The 8,363-nt window shown below is 37.6% G+C and overlaps 1 protein-coding gene across 5 annotated transcripts in view; it reads right to left on the bottom strand.

The window, feature by feature from the left end:
- LOC136236944 (vacuolar protein sorting-associated protein 51 homolog) overlaps positions 1–8,363 on the bottom strand; it is a 51,996-nt gene that overhangs the window by 39,342 nt on the left and 4,291 nt on the right. The window lies entirely within an intron of this gene.

Raw genomic sequence — 8,363 nt, 5'->3', positions numbered from 1 at the left:
ACTGAGGTACATGTCCATTGTAGCTACTTTTGGGACTCTATAACTAACTAAACAGGCAAGGGTAGAAGCTTGTGTGATCATTCAATTGAGTATCAGCCGATAGCAAATGAAGGTAATTTTTGTGCAGCAGTTTGTTTACAATTGTACTGAAAATGGCCACTATTTTGTACAATGCAGATGTTGTCTTTTACAGGTCTCATTGTACATATATGTAATTCAGCATTGGGTTATATGTTATGGTTTAAGTACATACTTTGATAGATATTGTTCATAAAGTTCTTCCTCAGGTTCTTTCAGCTGTAACAACAAGTCCACTGTCTCGGCTGCTGTACGAGCACTTGCTGTATAACATAGAGTTGTTCACATGGAGGAAAACACTACATTCCACAAACCTTAGGATCATTGAGTAAGTCCTTACGTGTACACCCCCTGAGCATTCAAAGAACTAGGTAGTATATTGCATTACAATTCAATAAAAGTAATTGCAGTAATAACAAAAATAACGATACTATGCATACAGATCAGAAGGTAACATGTGCACAGTGTAGATAGACTAAGTAGATATAAGTAGTTGAGTCACTAATAACAACAAAGTATTTAAAATTGCTTTCGAAATTATTTGTATTTGCATTTAAATCACTGTTCTGACAAAATTGTATTAGTACAGTGAAACCTCACTTAGTGGCCACCTCAGTAATGAGGCCACCTCACCATAGTGGCCATAGTGGCCACTATAGTGGCCACTATAGTGGCCAGGTCCTCACCACTATGGCCACTATGGCCACCATAGTGGCCACCACCTCACCACTATGGTACCACTATGGCCACCACCTCATACCACTATAGTGGTATGAGGTGGTGGCCATAGTGGTGAGGACCTGGCCACTATAGTGGTATATACTCTCATACCACTATGGTGGCCAGGTCCTCACCACTATGGCCACCACCTCACCACTATGGCCACTATAGTGGCCATAGTGGCCATAGTGGCCACCATAGTGGCCATAGTGGCCACTATAGTGGCCAAACCTCACCATAGTGGCCAGGTCCAGCAAGTCCAAACACATTTTCCATTATATTACATTTATTTAATTTTCGTTAATAGGGCCACCTCATTATTAAGGCCAGTGGTGTATGCTTCATGCTTTTCCAACCATTATGTCTCAAGTAATGCTGGAATAATTTGGTACATTTCTACCTTTCTCTGTGATAAACCCTACATAGTGTGTTTAGATCAATTGTAGCTACATAGCTGTTACAGCAACTATAGGCAGTTGCTGGTTTGTTGAAAACCTCAATAATAAGGCCATTTTATTTTATGGTCGCATTAATGAGGTTTTCGGTAATAGGGCCACCTCAGTAATAGGGCCACTTATCATGGGTCCCATTGGTGGCCCTATTAACAAGGTTTTACTGTATTTGGAAAGTTTATAGTACTTGTAAATATTACACACTGTATTTGACCTCAAGTATGATGTGGATTTTTTGCATCACAGTTTTTCCCACTATAGCTGGTAGCAGGGCATGCACCTGGTTGTGTGTTTGTCTGTGTGAACTCACGCAAGCAAACAGTTGAATGTTAGAAGGTTATGGTGTATGAGAGTATATAGCCTTGTATTTAGCATTCAGGCAGTCAAACTATACACTGAGGAACTTTCTATTACAGATGATGGCGATGTAGTGTTAGTGACAATGTAACCTTCACAATAGATCTCACCTCACTTGTCAACATCAAACCACAATAAGGATGTCCACAAACCACAACTGCCTTCATACAAGTTCCCCCCACATTTTTAAACAAAGAAAAAACACATCCTATCAAGCAAGAAACCCACTCAATCAATTGTTGAGTTCTTGGTGCTGAGCGACCCTTTCATGTATGTTATAACAAAATGCTTTTACTATAGGAGGCTAATAACAGCTACCACTCATGCCTTAAGGAGGTAGTCTGTCTAAAACCTCCACATTTTAAATAGCACACATTCATGATACTACTTAGTGACTAGCACCAGTTCTGCTAACTAGCAGATGTATAGTTACCAGATCAAAAGAAGATGATCTGACTTAGGTTGAAATGCCAGTAATGTATATCCCACACTTTGAATTTAAGCCAGCACTACATGCAAATAAATAAGTTAGTAAATCATACAATACAGTAGTACTGTGACTGTACTGTACTTGGGAATCATGTAGGGTCACTCATTCACAAAAAAAAAAAAAAAAAATTTGACCAGAAACCAACCTCACAATACCTTCACAGTGATTGGTGAATACAACCAAAGCCAAAAGTGCCTTCAGTGCAATAACATTCCAGTAAGTTGGTATGAACTTTTACAATTTTTAGCGGAATTTTATACTGCTTGACTGACTAACTATTTACTAACGTCTTCAGACAAGCATAGCTTTATAATGGCTAAGGGTGTGATTTTTCACTGCTAGACATTGCTTTGACCTTTTTAGCATACCACACTGCGTACAATGCATGCATCATGGACTTACCTTTGTGTCCCATTTCTTTTCACTGACAGTGCAAGGTGTTAAGTCATGGTAGTGCATCATGGCTTCCCAGTGGCTAGCTACCACGTAATTGTCTGTATTTATTTCTATAGTGACTGAATTCATTGCAGAGGTACTTCTGACACTGTTCTTCACTTGTAATGATGTGTAACAGACTGGACACAGCTGATAACAAAGCGTAATGGGCTACTAATGGTCACTTCGCTATCTCAGTAACTGATATTTGGGGGTCGTGTTGCAAAATTAAGTTTATGGTATGTTTGCCACCATTCTTTCCTTTGATGTGGTGTGTATGTCACAATTATGGTACAAAGAAAGTTTGATTAGGAATAAAAAGTAGAAGGAAGATCATCTACACCTGCAGATATACATACTAGGGACACTACAGTATAGCATCCACCCTTGTTTCACTACTTTTAAGTTCTATGACCCCTAATCAAAAACATAAAATTTTTCCTTGTATTAATTATAACTTTCTATTAACCTAATGTAACTAGTTGTTAAGTGCACACACACACACACACACACACACACACACACACACACACACACACACACACACACACACACACACACACACACACACACACACACACACACACACACACACACACACACACACACACACACACACACACACACACACACACACACACACACACAACACACATTAAGCGCATACTCGTTTCTTGTACTTAATCATTGTTGATAAGCACATGAGGACAAACACAAAGCTAAAACACAAGGTGCAGCTAGAGATTGTCAACTGTGTTAGGCTTGAAATTTCACATGTTACATGGCCAATATAATAACTATGATTACCAAGCAAATGGTCTTCTGCAGTATGGAGATCATGGAGATCATGGAGATCATGGAGATCATGCTTCACTTGCACATATATGTATGGTTAACTGGGTAGTAGTATGGCTGCTGGTGACTTTGTTTAAACTGTGTGTGTGTGTTGTTTGTGGTGACAACAAGTGCTGCTAACAGAGCATATCCAAGAAAAGGTATTATGTAACAATTAATAGTCACAGCTCGCATAATAGCATACTTGAGATGATGTAGGACCAGTAAACCCCAGAAGAACATGCTCAGTTGCTGTTGTTTCTTAGAACATTCAGATTATTCAGCTACGTGACCTGGTATCAACAAATGCCCAACTACTTATGGTTTGCATACTGCATAGCAATATTGGGATCATTGGGGTAGTACAAGTCCCTCAACACACATACAACACAAACACACATACAACACAAACACACATACAACACAAACACACATACAACACAAACACACATACAACACAAACACACATACAACACAAACACACATACAACATAAACACACATACAACACAAACACACATTGTCTTGCCTTGCAGATACAGACACGTTACTAGTGAAGAACTTACTGATGTAGTGTCCAGAACAAACCTCCAACAATGTCACAATCATTTCTTGTCACACATTTTTTGACTTCTCTAAACTCTGTAGGAGAAATTTATTTGATCAACTTTCTAAATATCAAAACCAAAACAATACACCATTTAAAGAATAGGTACTACCGTTTCAAAATAACAACTCAAATGCCACATAATAACAACAATGATAAAAACAATGATTTCATCATCATATTTGCACATATAAGAAGAGGAAAATCACTACAAAATATCAGTTGTATCACCAGTATAGTAGACAGTACTAACTGTCAACACTAGCAATCTTTTCAGGTATTGTGAAATACATGCATAATGATGTTTACTGTAATTTTCTATGTAGCTTTGCTATGTTGACAAATAAGTAACTGCTTTGTACAAATATTTAGCAACACTTTAGAATATGTGTTTAACTTCTGTGACAGGTCAGCTAGACTGGAGCATTGTGAGAATTATTAATGTTCAAAGGAACAGTATCAACAACAGCCACTGCATCACTTAACATGGAACCTATCACTACACACAATACACATGTTATAGACAAGACACTCACTGATGCAGTGTCCAGCACAAACTACAGTAATGTCACAATCATTCCTTGTCGTACATTCTTTGAGCAAAACTCTTCTCTAAACTCTGTGAAGTTTCTCTAAGAGAAATTCACATCAGACTTGACTATTTCCTAAAATGGTATGAAAGTAGCAGTTATTTTTACAATGTGAAACAGTCTATATAACTTTTATTAGTGTCAAGGCACTTTGTCTTTATTTTGTTATAAATGGGACAAGTACCATGACATAAGAAAGTTGGTACCTGTGCCAAAAACAACCCAGCTATAAAAAAGGCGAGGCCAAGAATGCACAAGTATATGTTCATGGAGTAACTACAACCAAAAGACATGATATCAAAATCTGGCCAAGAAAGCATTTACAGTATAGGTACTTTTATACATTCGTTTTCTATATGTTTCACAGTATCACATCCAGCTAGCTGTACACGTGTGCTTGCAATATAAACAATACTACTGAGACGATAAAAGATGATTACACTGCATTGTTACCAAAATTAATTTAACTAAAAATTTACAATGAGCAATATCCACAATGACGTTTTATGACATCACGAGAATAAAAATGGCCGCGATAGTTGGGGGACTGTTTTACAGACTCCTATGGAGATAAATTTTCGATCGCTCATATTTCAGCTAGGCATGGAGATATCGACCATTAACCGACAGGTATGGTTATAAATTAACAAAAGCTATTGTAAACATACACTATTTAGGAAAAAATTTGAAATGCGACAAAACTTGTTTATCGTAATGCCTTATATAAAACTTGACTGCACCTTTTGTTTAGAACTCGATCCTTCTTTCCTGGCTGAAATATGAGCAATCAAAATTTTTTCTCCATAGGCACTTGTATAACAGTCCCCCAACTATCACGGCCATTTTATTCTCGTGATGTCATAAAACGTCATTGTGGATAAGGCTAATTGGTTTCTCCTTGGCCATCTTTTATTTTAATATACAGTGCAAAAACATGGCCAAGTAGAAACCAATTGTAAATTTTTGGTTAAATTAATTAGTTTATGTGGTTACATTCCTTAAGTATTATATGGTAATGTGAGGTAATGTTTTATGTAGGCAGTCTTAACTAACATGCATCATATATAAAAGCGAATAATCACTGCAGAATCATTAGTTGGATTTCCAGACAGATGGATAGTTGAATTATTGTGAACATTTGCAGTCTTACTCAGGTATGCTATAAAGTACAACATAATGATGTCTATACTGAGACTTTCTTTACTGTTTTATCTTGTTGCAAATAGTCAACTAAGAAAGCATAAATTATGGATAACTACATAACAGCAAGAGTTCATCATTAGGAAGTTAGGAAGAGTATCAAATACCAAGCCAGTATGCCCTGTACAAACACACTGACACAAGTTCACCATTAATGCCTTTTTTGGCTAATAGGTGTTGAATATAACACTGTTGACAAGATATGAAAATGGTGAATACTTTATTTTAAAGTGAGGTGCTTATACTCTACTAGTGGCTGTATATCTGCTGAATCTACCACAGTTAGATACTCTCCCTTGCTACCTAATATTATGAACTGTTGACACCTGTAGAAACCATTATGTATGGCATATCCTGTATAAAGCCATACAAGTATTACTGTCAGAAGGTATATACGTAGTCTAGGGCTGAGCGATACTACCGCTTTAGCGATATATCGCGATATTTTGAAAGTATCGATATTTTGAAAGTATCGATATCGCGATATTTTGTTATCTGTCATTAAAAAGCCATTTGTTATGCTGTACTAGGCTAAGAATCCTTGTAAGTGATAAAGTCCACCCACCTGCTTTCAACTGCAGAGAGGTGTGAATACCACAGCATAACCTCAAAATCCTGTAAACAAGAATGATATACTATCACTAAAAAGGACTTCCTGCAGGAATGCTGAGCAATACAGTATGTAGCAGCAGCTATGATTGACTTATTCACAAGTATCGTGAACTATTCAGTATCGTGAATGGTGGCTTCAGTATCGATCGTGATACTAAAATGGCAGTATCGCTCAGCCCTAATACGTACGTACGTACATGCTCCAGTTCCAGCTACTACTATTCTCAAGCTGGAAGGCACTATGGCAAAAGTTATACTACTTATTTACTACCTAATATTATGAACTCTTGATGCTTGATAGCAGTACTTTAGACATATTACTTTAGAATTTTGTATTTGAATGCATTTACAGTTGTGAAGTTACTAATATTTTGACTGTAGATACTTCTTCACTGATGACAAAAAAAAAGTATCCCATTACAAGTTCCAGACTATTCCCAACTGATCAGTTCACCAATTTCCATTTACCAGTTCAGGGAGGTACCATTAGGACCACATGTACACAACAACTCATCACAGTTGGAGGAACATAATGTATTTAACTATTTGGAGTACACTGAGACTATTGTAGTTCTACCAGTACAAGAGCAAACACATCTAACAGGACAGTTAGTGACTGGTAGAGACAATATAACTTTGTCTTTGAATTGTGAACTGGTTGTGTCAGTTATAAAATATCCAAGTTGATCATTAGAATACCAATAATGAAACCTTTACAATCCGACACTCATTGGGTTAAGAAAATTGTGTTGGATTAGCAAAGATGTCAGATTATTGAGGTAGTAGATCGAAACAGTCTTTTTGGTATACTAAACAATGTAATGTTAGATTATAGAGGTATTCTTGTCAGGAGTCTGAGCGGTGTTGTGTAGTGTGTACTAAAAACCACTGTGTAACCTCCAGTTATGATTAGTGGGTTTTTAGGGGAATTTTTTTGTATGGTGCTACGGTACTGTATGGTACAGTACTGCTTTTAAACACACACACACAGCTTAAACAAAGTCGTACAAAAAGCTACTGCTACTTAGTCAACCATACATATATATGCACCACTCAGGAACTTGAGATGGTGCAGCCTAGAACAAGACCAGTAACCCACACAAGAACTGTTGATGCTCAGTTGCTGTTGTTTCTTAGAACATTCAGATTACTCAGCTATGTAGTGACCTGGTATTAACAAATGTCCAACTACTTATGGCTTGCATACTGCATAGCAGTGTTGGGGTCATGGGTACTATAGTTCAACACACAAACACACATTAGCAAAAACAAACATACATACACAAAAAACATGTTATCTTGCCTTGCAGATACAGACACACTACTAGTGAAGGGGGGTTACTATTCAGTGGACTGGACTACTGGACTGGAACACTGGACTGGACTACTGGACTGACATATTTTTGGTTTTTGCACATTCTATGGTTGGATTTACGGAGTCTTGCTAGTAAGCACCCTTAGGGCACCTGCAGCCCACTTCTAAATGCTGAAGACGAACAACAGAATATGCGAAAACTGTCTCTTATCTCAATAATTTCGCTACTGTTCATTATGCCACTATACAACACTTATTTCTTACCTGGTGTGTAGTAATGCTACAGGCAGTGCAGGGAATTGATTGTGACAGCAATAGTTAATCAGCAATCAACTAGCCAGTAGATGGTATCCTTGGAGTTATATCCTTAGAGCAAGCTTGAGGAGCAAGCAAGCTAGTCTCGCTGCCAGACTTCTGTCTCAGTGCAGGGGCTTATCTATTAAAGATTATAAGTGCCCATACTGAAAAATCTCTAATTAGTAAGCCCCTGCACTGAACTAGAGGCAAGTCTAGAGGTCTGGCCATGCTGGCGAGACTAGTTTGCTCCTCAAGCTTTCTCTAAGGATATCTTGAAAGTTATTGTCTACTGGCTAGTTGATTGCTGGTTAACTATTGCTGTCACATTCAATTACTACACACCAGGGTAAGGAATAAGTGTTGTATAGTGGCATAAT

This window comes from Dysidea avara, chromosome 10 (genome assembly GCF_963678975.1).
Source record: "Dysidea avara chromosome 10, odDysAvar1.4, whole genome shotgun sequence".
NCBI lineage: Eukaryota > Metazoa > Porifera > Demospongiae > Dictyoceratida > Dysideidae > Dysidea > Dysidea avara.
Note: the sequence above shows the minus strand (reverse complement) of the source record. Positions and strands in the feature narration are given on the sequence as shown.